Below are 16,268 nucleotides of genomic sequence, written 5' to 3'. Positions count from 1 at the left end.
CCCTCTCTCCCCACAGCCCTGTATCAGTTCCCAAACTAATCCCACTGTCCCTCTCTCCCCACAGCCCTGTATCAATCCCCACACTAATCCCACTGTCCCCCTCTCCCCACAGCCCTGTATCAATCCCCAAATTAATCCCACTGTCCCACTCTCCCCACAGCCCCGTATCAATCCCCAAACTAATCCCATTGTCCCAATCTCTCCCCAGAGCCATGTATCAATCCCCAAACTAATCCCACTGTCCCACTCTCCCCACAGCCCCATATCAATCCCCAAACTAATCCATTGTCCTACTCTCTCCCGACAGCCCTGTATCAGTCCCCAAACGAATCACACTGTCCCACTCTCCCCACACACCTGTATCAATCCCCAAACTAATCCCACTGTCCCACTCTCCCCACAGCCCTGCATCAGTCCCCAGACTAATCCCACTGTCCCATTCTCCCCACGGACCTGTGTCGGTCACCAAACTAATCCCACTGTCCTACTCTCTCCACAGCCCTGTATCAGTCCTCAAACTGATACCACTGGCCCACTCTCCGCACAGCCCTGTCTCAGTCCCCAGACTAATCCCACTGTCCCACACTCTCCAAATACATGTATCAATCCCCAAACTAATCCCACTGTCCCCCTCTCCCACCAGCCCCGTATCAAGCCCCAAACTAATCCCACTGTCCCTCTCTCCCCACAGCCCTGTATCCGTCCCCAGACTAATCCCACTGTCCCATTCTCCCCAGAGACCTGTGTCGGTCACCAAACTAATCTCACTGTCCCACTCTCCCCACAGCCCTGTATAAATCCCCAAACTGTTCCCAATGTCCCACTCTCCCCACAGCCATGTATCCATCCTCAAACTAATCCCACTGTCCCTCTCTCCCCACAGCCCTGTATCAGTCCCCAAACTAATCCCACTGTCCCACTCTCCCGACAGCCCTGTATCAGTTCCCAAACTAATCCCACTGTCCCAGTCTCCCCACAGCCCTGTATCCATCCCCAAACTAATCCCAATGTCCTACTCTGCTCACAGCCCTGTATCAATCCCCAAACTAATCCCACTGTCCCACTCTCCTCACAGCCCTATATCTGTCCCCAGACTAATACCACTGTCCCACTCTGTCCCCAGAGCCCTGTATCAGTCCCCAAACTAATCCCACAGTCCCACTCTCCCCACAGCCCTGCATCAGTCACCAAACTAATCCCAATATCACATTCTCTCCTCACAGCCCTGTATCAATCCCCGAAGTAATCCCACTGTCCCACTCTCCCGACAGTCCTGTATCAGTCACCAAACTAATCCCACTGTCCCACTCTCCCCACAGCCCTTTATCAGTCCCCAAACAAATCCCATTGTCCCACTCTCTCCACAGCCCCGTAACAATCCCAAAACTGATCCCATTGCCCTACTCTCCCCACAGCCCTGTATCAATCCCCAAACTAATACCACTGTCCCACTCTCTCCGCACAGCCCTGTATCAATCCCCAAATTAATCCCACTGTCCCACTCTCCCCACAGCCCTGTATCCATCCTCAAACTAATCCCAATGTCCTACTCTCCTCACAGCCCTGTATCAGTCCCCAAACTAATCCCACTGTCCCACTCTCCCCACAGCCCCGTAACAATCCCAAACCTAATCCCATTGCCCTACTCACCCCACAGCCCTGTATCAATCCCCAAACTAATACCACTGTCCCACTCTCTCCCCAGAGCCCTGTATCAGTCCCCAAACTAATCCCACAGTCCCACTCTCCCCACAGCCCTGCATCAGTCACCAAACTGATCCCAATGTCCCATTCTCTCCCCGCAGCCCTGTAACAATCCCCGAACTAATCCCACTGTCCCACTCTTCCGACAGTCCTGTATCAGTCACCAAACTAATCCCACTGTCCCACTCTCCCCACAGCCCTTTATCAGTCCCCAAACAAATCCCATTGTCCCACTCTCCCCACAGCCCCGTAACAATCCCAAACCTTATCCCATTGCCCTACTCACCCCACAGCCCTGTATCAATCCCCAAATTAATCCCACTGTCCCACTCTCCCCACAGCCCCGTATCAATCCCCAAACTAATCCCATTGTCCCAATCTCTCCCCAGAGCCCTGTATCAATCCCCAAACTAATACCACTGTCCCACTCTCCCCACAGCCCCATATCAATCCCCAAACTAATCCATTGTCCTACTCTCTCCCGACAGCCCTGTATCAGTCCCCAAACTAATCCCACTAATCCACTCTCCCCACACACCTGTATCAATCCCCAAACTAATCCCACTGTCCCACTCTCCCCACAGCCCTGCATCATTCCCCAGACTAATCCCACCGTCCCATTCTCCCCACAGACCTGTGTCGGTCACCAATCTAATCCCACTGTCCTACTCTCTCCACAGCCCTGTATCAGTCCACAAACTGATACAACTGGCCCACTCTCCGCACAGCCCTGTCTCAGTCCCCAGACTAATACCACAGTCCCACACTCTCCAAAGCCCTGTATCAATCCCCAAACTAATCCCACTGCCCCCCTCTGCCACCAGCCCCGTATCAAGCCCCAAACTAATCCCACTGTCCCTCTCTCCCCACAGCCCTGTATCAGTCCCCAGACTAATCCCACTGTCCCATTCTCCCCAGAGACCTCTGTCAGTCACCAAACTAATCTCACTGTCCCACTCTCCCCACAGCCCTGTATAAATCCCCAAACTGTTCCCAATGTCCCACTCTCCCCACAGCCCTGTATCCATCCTCAAACTAATCCCAATGTCCTACACTCCTCACAGCCCTGTATCAATACCCAAACTAATCCCACTGTCCTACTCTCCCCACAGCCCTGTATCAGTCCCCAAACTAATCCCACTGTCCCAGTCTCCCCACAGCCCTGTATCCATCCCCAAACTAATCCCAATGTCCTACTCTCCTCTCAGCCCTATATCTGTCCCCAGACTAATACCACCGTCCCACTCTCTCCCCAGAGCCCTGTATCAGTCCCCAAACTAATCCCACAGTCCCACTCTCCCCACAGCCCTGCATCAGTCACCAAACTAATCCCAATGTCCCATTCTCTCCCCATAGCCCTGTATCAATCCGCGAACTAATCCCACTGTCCCACTCTCCCGACAGTCCTGTATCAGTCACCAAACTAATCCCACTGTCCCACTCTCCCCACAGCCCTTTATCAGTCCCCAAACAAATCCCATTGTCCCACTCTCCCCACAGCCCCGTAACAATCCCCAAACTAATCCCACTGTCCCACTCTCCCCACAGCCCTGTATCAGTCCGCAAACTAATCCCACTGTCCCAGTCTCCCCACAGCCCTGTATCCATCCCCAAACTAATCCCAATGTCCTACTCTGCTCACAGCCCTGTATCAATCCCCAAACTAATCCCACTGTCCTACTCTCTCCACAGCCCTGTATTAGTCCTCAAACTGATACCACTGGCCCACTCTCCGCACAGCCCTGTCTCAGTCCCCAGACTAATCCCACTGTCCCACACTCTCCAAATCCCTGTATCAATCCCCAAACTAATCCCACTGTCCCCCTCTCCCACCAGGCCCGTATCAAGCCCCAAACTAATCCCACTGCCCCTCTCTTTGCACAGCCCTGTATCAGTCCCCAGACTAATACCACTGTCCCACTCTCTCCCCAGAGCCCTGTATCAGTCCACAAACTAATCCCACAGTCCCACTCTCCCCACAGACCTGCATCAGTCACCAAACTAATCCCAATGTCCCATTCTCTCCCCACAGCCCTGTATCAATCCCCGAACTAATCCCACTGTCCCACTCTCCCGACAGTCCTGTATCAGTCACCAAACTAATCCCACTGTCCCACTCTCCCCACAGCCCGTTATCAGTCCCCAAACAAATCCCATTGTCCCACTCTCCCCACAGCCCCGTAACAATCCCAAAACTAATCCCATTGCCCTACTCACCCCACAGCCCTGTATCAATCCCCAAACTAATCCCACTGTCGCACTCTCTCCGCACAGCCCTGTATCAATCCCCAAATTAATCCCACTGTCCCACTCTCCCCACAGCCCAGTATCAATCCCCAAATTAATCCCACTGTCCCTCTCTCCCCACAGCCCTGTATCAGTCCCCAGACTAATCCCACTGTCCCATTCTCCCCAGAGTCCTGTGTCGGTCACCAAACTAATCTCACTGTGCCACTCTCCCCACAGCCCTGTATAAATCCCCAAACTGTTCCCAATGTCCCACTCTCCCCACAGCCCTGTATCCATCCTCAAACTAATCCCAATGTCCTACTCTCCTCACCGCCCTGTATCAATACCCAAACTAATCCCACTGTCCTACTCTCTCCAAAGCCCTGTATCAGTCCCCAAACTAATCCCACTGTCCCAGTCTCCCCACAGCCCTGTATCCATCCCCAGACTAATCCCAATGTCCTACTCTACTCACAGCCCTGTATCAATCCCCAAACTAATCCCACTGTCCCACTCTCCTCAGAGCCCTGTATCTGTCCCCAGACTAATACCACTGTCCCACTCTCTCCCCAGAGCCCTGTATCCGTCCCCAAACTAATCCCACAGTCCCACTCTCCCCACAGCCCTGCATCAATCACCAAACTAATCCCAATATCCCATTCTCTCCCCGCAGCCCTGTATCAATCCCCGAACTAATCCCACTGTCCCACTCTTCCGACAGTCCTGTATCAGTCACCAAACTAATCCCACTGTCCCACTCTCCCCACAGCGCTTTATCAGTCCCCAAACAAATCCCATTGTCCAACTCTCCCCACAGCCCCGTAACAATCCCAAACCTAATCCCATTGCCCTACTCAACCCACAGCCTTGTATCAATCCCCATACTAATCCCACTGTCCCACTCTCTCCGCACAGCCCTGTATCAATCCCCAAATTAATCCCACTGTCCCACTTTCCCCACAGCCCCGTATCAATCCCCAAACTAATCCCATTGTCCCAATCTCTCCCCAGAGCCCTGTATCAATCCCCAAACTAATACCACTGTCCCACTCTCCCCACAGCCCCATATCAATCCCCAAACTAATACATTGTCCTACTCTCTCCCCACAGCCCTGCATCAGTCCCCAGTCTAATCCCACCGTCCCATTCTCCCCACAGACCTGTGTCGGTCACCAAACTAATCCCACTGTCCTACTCTCTCCACAGCCCTGTATCAGTCCCCAAACTAATACCACTGTCCCACACTCTCCAAAGCCCTGTATCAATCCCCAAAATAATCCCACTGCCCCCCTCTCCCACCAGCCCCGTATCAAGCCCCAAACTAATCCCACTGTCCCTCTCTCCCCACAGACCTGTATCAGTCCCCAGACTAATCCCACTGTCCCATTCTCCCCAGAGACCTCTGTCAGTCACCAAACTAATCTCACTGTCCCACTCTCCCCACAGCGCTGTATAAATCCCCAAAATGTTCCCAATGTCCCACTCTCCCCACAGCCCTGTATCCAACCTCAAACTAATCCCAATGTCCTACTCTCCTCACAGCCCTGTATCAATACCCAAACTAATCCCACTGTCCTACTCTCTCCACAGCCCTGTATCAGTCCCCAAACTAATCCCACTGTCCCAGTCTCCCCACAGCCCTGTATCCATCCCCAAACTAATCCCAATGTCCTACTCTGCTCACAGCTCTGTATCAATCCCCAAACTAATCCCACTGTCCCATTCTCCTCACAGCCCTATATCTGTCCCCAGACTAATACCACTGTCCCTCTCACTCCCCAGAGCCCTGTATCAGTCCCCAAACTAATCCCACAGTCCCACTCTCCCCACAGCCCTGCATCAGTCACCAAACTAATCCCAATGTCCCATTCTCTCCCCACAGCCCTGTATCAATCCCCGAACTAATCCCACTGTCCCACTCTCCCGACAGACCTGTATCAGTCACCAAACTAATCCCACTGTCCCACTCTCCCCACAGCCCTTTATCAGTCCCCAAACAAATCCCATTGTCCCACTCTCCCCACAGCCCCGTAACAATCCCAAAACTAATCCCATTGCCCTACTCACCCCACAGCCCTGTATCAATCCCCAAACTAATCCCACTGTCCCACTCTCTCCGCACAGCCCTGTATCAATCCCCAAATTAATCCCACTGTCCCACTCTCCCCACAGCCCCGTCTCAATCCCCAAACTAATCCCACTGTCCCTCTCTCCCCACAGCCCTGTATCAGTCCCCAGACTAATCCCACTGTCCCATTCTCGCCAGAGACCTGTGTCGGCCACCAAACTAATCTCACTGTCCCACTCTCCCCACAGCCCTGTATAAATCCCCAAACTGTTCCCAATGTCCCACTCTCCCCACAGCCCTGTATCCATACTCGAACTAATCCCAATGTCCTACTCTCCTCACAGCCCTGTATCAATACCCAAACTAATCCCACTGTCCCACTCTCCTCACAGCCCTGTATCTGTCCCCAGACTAATACCACAGTCCCACTCTCCCCACAGCCCTGCATCAATCACCAAACTAATCCCAATATCCCATTCTCTCCCCGCAGCCCTGTATCAATCCCCGAACTAATCCCACTGTCCCACTCTTCCGACAGTCCTGTATCAGTCACCAAACTAATCCCACTGTCCCACTCTCCCCACAGCGCTTATCAGTCCCCAAACAAATCCCACTGTCCCACTTTCCCCACAGCCCCGTATCAATCCCCAAACTAATCCCATTGTCCCAATCTCTCCCCAGAGCCCTGTATCAATCCCCAAACTAATACCACTGTCCCACTCTCCCCACAGCCCCATATCAATCCCCAAATTAATACATTGTCCTACTCTCTCACCACAGCCCTGCATCAGTCCCCAGTCTAATCCCACCGTCCCATTCTCCCCACAGACCTGTGTCGGTCACCAAACTAATCCCACTGTCCTACTCTCTCCACAGCCCTGTATCAGTCCCCACACTAATACCACTGTCCCACACTCTCCAAAGCCCTGTATCAATCCCCAAACTAATCCCACTGCCCCCCTCTCCCACCAGCCCCGTATCAAGCCCCAAACTAATCCCACTGTCCCTCTCTCCCCACAGACCTGTATCAGTCCCCAGACTAATCCCACTGTCCCATTCTCCCCAGAGACCTCTGTCAGTCACCAAACTAATCACACTGTCCCACTCTCCCCACAGCGCTGTATAAATCCCCAAAATGTTCCCAATGTCCCACTCTCCCCACAGCCCTGTATCCAACCTCAAACTAATCCCAATGTCCTACTCTCCTCACAGCCCTGTATCAATACCCAAACTAATCCCACTGTCCTACTCTCTCCACAGCCCTGTATCAGTCCCCAAACTAATCCCACTGTCCCACTCTCCCCACAGCCCTGTATCAGTCCCCAAACTAATCCCACTGTCCCAGTCTCCCCACAGCCCTGTATCCATCCCCAAACTAATCCCAATGTCCTACTCTGCTCACAGCTCTGTATCCATCCCCAAACTAATCCCACTGTCCCTCTCTCCTCACAGCCCTGCATCAGTCCCCAAACTAATCCCACTGTCCCAGTCTCCCCACAGCCCTGTATCCATCCCCAAACTAATCCCAATGTCCTACTCTGCTCACAGCTCTGTATCCATCCCCAAACTAATCCCACTGTCCCATTCTCCTCACAGCCCTATATCTGTCCCCAGACTAATACCACTGTCCCTCTCACTCCCCAGAGCCCTGTATCAGTCCCCAAACTAATCCCACAGTCCCACTCTCCCCACAGCCCTGCATCAGTCACCAAACTAATCCCAATGTCCCATTCTCTCCCCACAGCCCTGTATCAATCCCCGAACTAATCCCACTGTCCCACTCTCCCGACAGACCTGTATCAGTCACCAAACTAATCCCACTGTCCCACTCTCCCCACAGCCCTTTATCAGTCCCCAAACAAATCCCATTGTCCCACTCTCCCCACAGCCCCGTAACAATCCCAAAACTAATCCCATTGCCCTACTCACCCCACAGCCCTGTATCAATCCCCAAACTAATCCCACTGTCCCACTCTCTCCGCACAGCCCTGTATCAATCCCCAAATTAATCCCACTGTCCCACTCTCCCCACAGCCCAGTATCCATCCTCAAACTAATCCCAATGTCCTACTCTCCTCACCGCCCTGTATCAATACCCAAACTAATCCCACTGTCCTACTCTCTCCACAGCCCTGTATCAGTCCCCAAACTAATCCCACTGTCCCACTCTCCCCACAGCCCCGTAACAATCCCAAACCTAATCCCATTGCCCTACTCTCCCCACAGCCCTGCATCATTCCCCAGACTAATCCCACCGTCCCATTCTCCCCACAGACCTGTGTCGGTCACCAATCTAATCCCACTGTCCTACTCTCTCCACAGCCCTGTATCAGTCCACAAACTGATACAACTGGCCCACTCTCCGCACAGCCCTGTCTCAGTCCCCAGACTAATACCACAGTCCCACACTCTCCAAAGCCCTGTATCAATCCCCAAACTAATCCCACTGCCCCCCTCTGCCACCAGCCCCGTATCAAGCCCCAAACTAATCCCACTGTCCCTCTCTCCCCACAGCCCTGTATCAGTCCCCAGACTAATCCCACTGTCCCATTCTCCCCAGAGACCTCTGTCAGTCACCAAACTAATCTCACTGTCCCACTCTCCCCACAGCCCTGTATAAATCCCCAAACTGTTCCCAATGTCCCACTCTCCCCACAGCCCTGTATCCATCCTCAAACTAATCCCAATGTCCTACACTCCTCACAGCCCTGTATCAATACCCAAACTAATCCCACTGTCCTACTCTCCCCACAGCCCTGTATCAGTCCCCAAACTAATCCCACTGTCCCAGTCTCCCCACAGCCCTGTATCCATCCCCAAACTAATCCCAATGTCCTACTCTCCTCTCAGCCCTATATCTGTCCCCAGACTAATACCACCGTCCCACTCTCTCCCCAGAGCCCTGTATCAGTCCCCAAACTAATCCCACAGTCCCACTCTCCCCACAGCCCTGCATCAGTCACCAAACTAATCCCAATGTCCCATTCTCTCCCCATAGCCCTGTATCAATCCGCGAACTAATCCCACTGTCCCACTCTCCCGACAGTCCTGTATCAGTCACCAAACTAATCCCACTGTCCCACTCTCCCCACAGCCCTTTATCAGTCCCCAAACAAATCCCATTGTCCCACTCTCCCCACAGCCCCGTAACAATCCCCAAACTAATCCCACTGTCCCACTCTCCCCACAGCCCTGTATCAGTCCGCAAACTAATCCCACTGTCCCAGTCTCCCCACAGCCCTGTATCCATCCCCAAACTAATCCCAATGTCCTACTCTGCTCACAGCCCTGTATCAATCCCCAAACTAATCCCACTGTCCTACTCTCTCCACAGCCCTGTATTAGTCCTCAAACTGATACCACTGGCCCACTCTCCGCACAGCCCTGTCTCAGTCCCCAGACTAATCCCACTGTCCCACACTCTCCAAATCCCTGTATCAATCCCCAAACTAATCCCACTGTCCCCCTCTCCCACCAGGCCCGTATCAAGCCCCAAACTAATCCCACTGCCCCTCTCTTTGCACAGCCCTGTATCAGTCCCCAGACTAATACCACTGTCCCACTCTCTCCCCAGAGCCCTGTATCAGTCCACAAACTAATCCCACAGTCCCACTCTCCCCACAGACCTGCATCAGTCACCAAACTAATCCCAATGTCCCATTCTCTCCCCACAGCCCTGTATCAATCCCCGAACTAATCCCACTGTCCCACTCTCCCGACAGTCCTGTATCAGTCACCAAACTAATCCCACTGTCCCACTCTCCCCACAGCCCGTTATCAGTCCCCAAACAAATCCCATTGTCCCACTCTCCCCACAGCCCCGTAACAATCCCAAAACTAATCCCATTGCCCTACTCACCCCACAGCCCTGTATCAATCCCCAAACTAATCCCACTGTCGCACTCTCTCCGCACAGCCCTGTATCAATCCCCAAATTAATCCCACTGTCCCACTCTCCCCACAGCCCAGTATCAATCCCCAAATTAATCCCACTGTCCCTCTCTCCCCACAGCCCTGTATCAGTCCCCAGACTAATCCCACTGTCCCATTCTCCCCAGAGTCCTGTGTCGGTCACCAAACTAATCTCACTGTGCCACTCTCCCCACAGCCCTGTATAAATCCCCAAACTGTTCCCAATGTCCCACTCTCCCCACAGCCCTGTATCCATCCTCAAACTAATCCCAATGTCCTACTCTCCTCACCGCCCTGTATCAATACCCAAACTAATCCCACTGTCCTACTCTCTCCAAAGCCCTGTATCAGTCCCCAAACTAATCCCACTGTCCCAGTCTCCCCACAGCCCTGTATCCATCCCCAGACTAATCCCAATGTCCTACTCTACTCACAGCCCTGTATCAATCCCCAAACTAATCCCACTGTCCCACTCTCCTCAGAGCCCTGTATCTGTCCCCAGACTAATACCACTGTCCCACTCTCTCCCCAGAGCCCTGTATCCGTCCCCAAACTAATCCCACAGTCCCACTCTCCCCACAGCCCTGCATCAATCACCAAACTAATCCCAATATCCCATTCTCTCCCCGCAGCCCTGTATCAATCCCCGAACTAATCCCACTGTCCCACTCTTCCGACAGTCCTGTATCAGTCACCAAACTAATCCCACTGTCCCACTCTCCCCACAGCGCTTTATCAGTCCCCAAACAAATCCCATTGTCCAACTCTCCCCACAGCCCCGTAACAATCCCAAACCTAATCCCATTGCCCTACTCAACCCACAGCCTTGTATCAATCCCCATACTAATCCCACTGTCCCACTCTCTCCGCACAGCCCTGTATCAATCCCCAAATTAATCCCACTGTCCCACTTTCCCCACAGCCCCGTATCAATCCCCAAACTAATCCCATTGTCCCAATCTCTCCCCAGAGCCCTGTATCAATCCCCAAACTAATACCACTGTCCCACTCTCCCCACAGCCCCATATCAATCCCCAAACTAATACATTGTCCTACTCTCTCCCCACAGCCCTGCATCAGTCCCCAGTCTAATCCCACCGTCCCATTCTCCCCACAGACCTGTGTCGGTCACCAAACTAATCCCACTGTCCTACTCTCTCCACAGCCCTGTATCAGTCCCCAAACTAATACCACTGTCCCACACTCTCCAAAGCCCTGTATCAATCCCCAAAATAATCCCACTGCCCCCCTCTCCCACCAGCCCCGTATCAAGCCCCAAACTAATCCCACTGTCCCTCTCTCCCCACAGACCTGTATCAGTCCCCAGACTAATCCCACTGTCCCATTCTCCCCAGAGACCTCTGTCAGTCACCAAACTAATCTCACTGTCCCACTCTCCCCACAGCGCTGTATAAATCCCCAAAATGTTCCCAATGTCCCACTCTCCCCACAGCCCTGTATCCAACCTCAAACTAATCCCAATGTCCTACTCTCCTCACAGCCCTGTATCAATACCCAAACTAATCCCACTGTCCTACTCTCTCCACAGCCCTGTATCAGTCCCCAAACTAATCCCACTGTCCCAGTCTCCCCACAGCCCTGTATCCATCCCCAAACTAATCCCAATGTCCTACTCTGCTCACAGCTCTGTATCAATCCCCAAACTAATCCCACTGTCCCATTCTCCTCACAGCCCTATATCTGTCCCCAGACTAATACCACTGTCCCTCTCACTCCCCAGAGCCCTGTATCAGTCCCCAAACTAATCCCACAGTCCCACTCTCCCCACAGCCCTGCATCAGTCACCAAACTAATCCCAATGTCCCATTCTCTCCCCACAGCCCTGTATCAATCCCCGAACTAATCCCACTGTCCCACTCTCCCGACAGACCTGTATCAGTCACCAAACTAATCCCACTGTCCCACTCTCCCCACAGCCCTTTATCAGTCCCCAAACAAATCCCATTGTCCCACTCTCCCCACAGCCCCGTAACAATCCCAAAACTAATCCCATTGCCCTACTCACCCCACAGCCCTGTATCAATCCCCAAACTAATCCCACTGTCCCACTCTCTCCGCACAGCCCTGTATCAATCCCCAAATTAATCCCACTGTCCCACTCTCCCCACAGCCCCGTCTCAATCCCCAAACTAATCCCACTGTCCCTCTCTCCCCACAGCCCTGTATCAGTCCCCAGACTAATCCCACTGTCCCATTCTCGCCAGAGACCTGTGTCGGCCACCAAACTAATCTCACTGTCCCACTCTCCCCACAGCCCTGTATAAATCCCCAAACTGTTCCCAATGTCCCACTCTCCCCACAGCCCTGTATCCATACTCGAACTAATCCCAATGTCCTACTCTCCTCACAGCCCTGTATCAATACCCAAACTAATCCCACTGTCCCACTCTCCTCACAGCCCTGTATCTGTCCCCAGACTAATACCACAGTCCCACTCTCCCCACAGCCCTGCATCAATCACCAAACTAATCCCAATATCCCATTCTCTCCCCGCAGCCCTGTATCAATCCCCGAACTAATCCCACTGTCCCACTCTTCCGACAGTCCTGTATCAGTCACCAAACTAATCCCACTGTCCCACTCTCCCCACAGCGCTTATCAGTCCCCAAACAAATCCCACTGTCCCACTTTCCCCACAGCCCCGTATCAATCCCCAAACTAATCCCATTGTCCCAATCTCTCCCCAGAGCCCTGTATCAATCCCCAAACTAATACCACTGTCCCACTCTCCCCACAGCCCCATATCAATCCCCAAATTAATACATTGTCCTACTCTCTCACCACAGCCCTGCATCAGTCCCCAGTCTAATCCCACCGTCCCATTCTCCCCACAGACCTGTGTCGGTCACCAAACTAATCCCACTGTCCTACTCTCTCCACAGCCCTGTATCAGTCCCCACACTAATACCACTGTCCCACACTCTCCAAAGCCCTGTATCAATCCCCAAACTAATCCCACTGCCCCCCTCTCCCACCAGCCCCGTATCAAGCCCCAAACTAATCCCACTGTCCCTCTCTCCCCACAGACCTGTATCAGTCCCCAGACTAATCCCACTGTCCCATTCTCCCCAGAGACCTCTGTCAGTCACCAAACTAATCACACTGTCCCACTCTCCCCACAGCGCTGTATAAATCCCCAAAATGTTCCCAATGTCCCACTCTCCCCACAGCCCTGTATCCAACCTCAAACTAATCCCAATGTCCTACTCTCCTCACAGCCCTGTATCAATACCCAAACTAATCCCACTGTCCTACTCTCTCCACAGCCCTGTATCAGTCCCCAAACTAATCCCACTGTCCCACTCTCCCCACAGCCCTGTATCAGTCCCCAAACTAATCCCACTGTCCCAGTCTCCCCACAGCCCTGTATCCATCCCCAAACTAATCCCAATGTCCTACTCTGCTCACAGCTCTGTATCCATCCCCAAACTAATCCCACTGTCCCTCTCTCCTCACAGCCCTGCATCAGTCCCCAAACTAATCCCACTGTCCCAGTCTCCCCACAGCCCTGTATCCATCCCCAAACTAATCCCAATGTCCTACTCTGCTCACAGCTCTGTATCCATCCCCAAACTAATCCCACTGTCCCATTCTCCTCACAGCCCTATATCTGTCCCCAGACTAATACCACTGTCCCTCTCACTCCCCAGAGCCCTGTATCAGTCCCCAAACTAATCCCACAGTCCCACTCTCCCCACAGCCCTGCATCAGTCACCAAACTAATCCCAATGTCCCATTCTCTCCCCACAGCCCTGTATCAATCCCCGAACTAATCCCACTGTCCCACTCTCCCGACAGACCTGTATCAGTCACCAAACTAATCCCACTGTCCCACTCTCCCCACAGCCCTTTATCAGTCCCCAAACAAATCCCATTGTCCCACTCTCCCCACAGCCCCGTAACAATCCCAAAACTAATCCCATTGCCCTACTCACCCCACAGCCCTGTATCAATCCCCAAACTAATCCCACTGTCCCACTCTCTCCGCACAGCCCTGTATCAATCCCCAAATTAATCCCACTGTCCCACTCTCCCCACAGCCCTGTATCCATCCTCAAACTAATCCCAATGTCCTACTCTCCTCACCGCCCTGTATCAATACCCAAACTAATCCCACTGTCCTACTCTCTCCACAGCCCTGTATCAGTCCCCAAACTAATCCCACTGTCCCACTCTCCCCACAGCCCCGTAACAATCCCAAACCTAATCCCATTGCCCTACTCTCCCCACAGCCCTGCATCATTCCCCAGACTAATCCCACCGTCCCATTCTCCCCACAGACCTGTGTCGGTCACCAATCTAATCCCACTGTCCTACTCTCTCCACAGCCCTGTATCAGTCCACAAACTGATACAACTGGCCCACTCTCCGCACAGCCCTGTCTCAGTCCCCAGACTAATACCACAGTCCCACACTCTCCAAAGCCCTGTATCAATCCCCAAACTAATCCCACTGCCCCCCTCTGCCACCAGCCCCGTATCAAGCCCCAAACTAATCCCACTGTCCCTCTCTCCCCACAGCCCTGTATCAGTCCCCAGACTAATCCCACTGTCCCATTCTCCCCAGAGACCTCTGTCAGTCACCAAACTAATCTCACTGTCCCACTCTCCCCACAGCCCTGTATAAATCCCCAAACTGTTCCCAATGTCCCACTCTCCCCACAGCCCTGTATCCATCCTCAAACTAATCCCAATGTCCTACACTCCTCACAGCCCTGTATCAATACCCAAACTAATCCCACTGTCCTACTCTCCCCACAGCCCTGTATCAGTCCCCAAACTAATCCCACTGTCCCAGTCTCCCCACAGCCCTGTATCCATCCCCAAACTAATCCCAATGTCCTACTCTCCTCTCAGCCCTATATCTGTCCCCAGACTAATACCACCGTCCCACTCTCTCCCCAGAGCCCTGTATCAGTCCCCAAACTAATCCCACAGTCCCACTCTCCCCACAGCCCTGCATCAGTCACCAAACTAATCCCAATGTCCCATTCTCTCCCCATAGCCCTGTATCAATCCGCGAACTAATCCCACTGTCCCACTCTCCCGACAGTCCTGTATCAGTCACCAAACTAATCCCACTGTCCCACTCTCCCCACAGCCCTTTATCAGTCCCCAAACAAATCCCATTGTCCCACTCTCCCCACAGCCCCGTAACAATCCCCAAACTAATCCCACTGTCCCACTCTCCCCACAGCCCTGTATCAGTCCGCAAACTAATCCCACTGTCCCAGTCTCCCCACAGCCCTGTATCCATCCCCAAACTAATCCCAATGTCCTACTCTGCTCACAGCCCTGTATCAATCCCCAAACTAATCCCACTGTCCTACTCTCTCCACAGCCCTGTATTAGTCCTCAAACTGATACCACTGGCCCACTCTCCGCACAGCCCTGTCTCAGTCCCCAGACTAATCCCACTGTCCCACACTCTCCAAATCCCTGTATCAATCCCCAAACTAATCCCACTGTCCCCCTCTCCCACCAGGCCCGTATCAAGCCCCAAACTAATCCCACTGCCCCTCTCTTTGCACAGCCCTGTATCAGTCCCCAGACTAATACCACTGTCCCACTCTCTCCCCAGAGCCCTGTATCAGTCCACAAACTAATCCCACAGTCCCACTCTCCCCACAGACCTGCATCAGTCACCAAACTAATCCCAATGTCCCATTCTCTCCCCACAGCCCTGTATCAATCCCCGAACTAATCCCACTGTCCCACTCTCCCGACAGTCCTGTATCAGTCACCAAACTAATCCCACTGTCCCACTCTCCCCACAGCCCGTTATCAGTCCCCAAACAAATCCCATTGTCCCACTCTCCCCACAGCCCCGTAACAATCCCAAAACTAATCCCATTGCCCTACTCACCCCACAGCCCTGTATCAATCCCCAAACTAATCCCACTGTCGCACTCTCTCCGCACAGCCCTGTATCAATCCCCAAATTAATCCCACTGTCCCACTCTCCCCACAGCCCAGTATCAATCCCCAAATTAATCCCACTGTCCCTCTCTCCCCACAGCCCTGTATCAGTCCCCAGACTAATCCCACTGTCCCATTCTCCCCAGAGTCCTGTGTCGGTCACCAAACTAATCTCACTGTGCCACTCTCCCCACAGCCCTGTATAAATCCCCAAACTGTTCCCAATGTCCCACTCTCCCCACAGCCCTGTATCCATCCTCAAACTAATCCCAATGTCCTACTCTCCTCACCGCCCTGTATCAATACCCAAACTAATCCCACTGTCCTACTCTCTCCAAAGCCCTGTATCAGTCCCCAAACTAATCCCACTGTCCCAGTCTCCCCACAGCCCTGTATCCATCCCCAGACTAATCCCA

The sequence above is a fragment of the Hemitrygon akajei genome, chromosome 1, assembly GCF_048418815.1.
Source record: "Hemitrygon akajei chromosome 1, sHemAka1.3, whole genome shotgun sequence".
NCBI classification, from domain to species: domain Eukaryota; kingdom Metazoa; phylum Chordata; class Chondrichthyes; order Myliobatiformes; family Dasyatidae; genus Hemitrygon; species Hemitrygon akajei.
Note: the sequence above shows the minus strand (reverse complement) of the source record.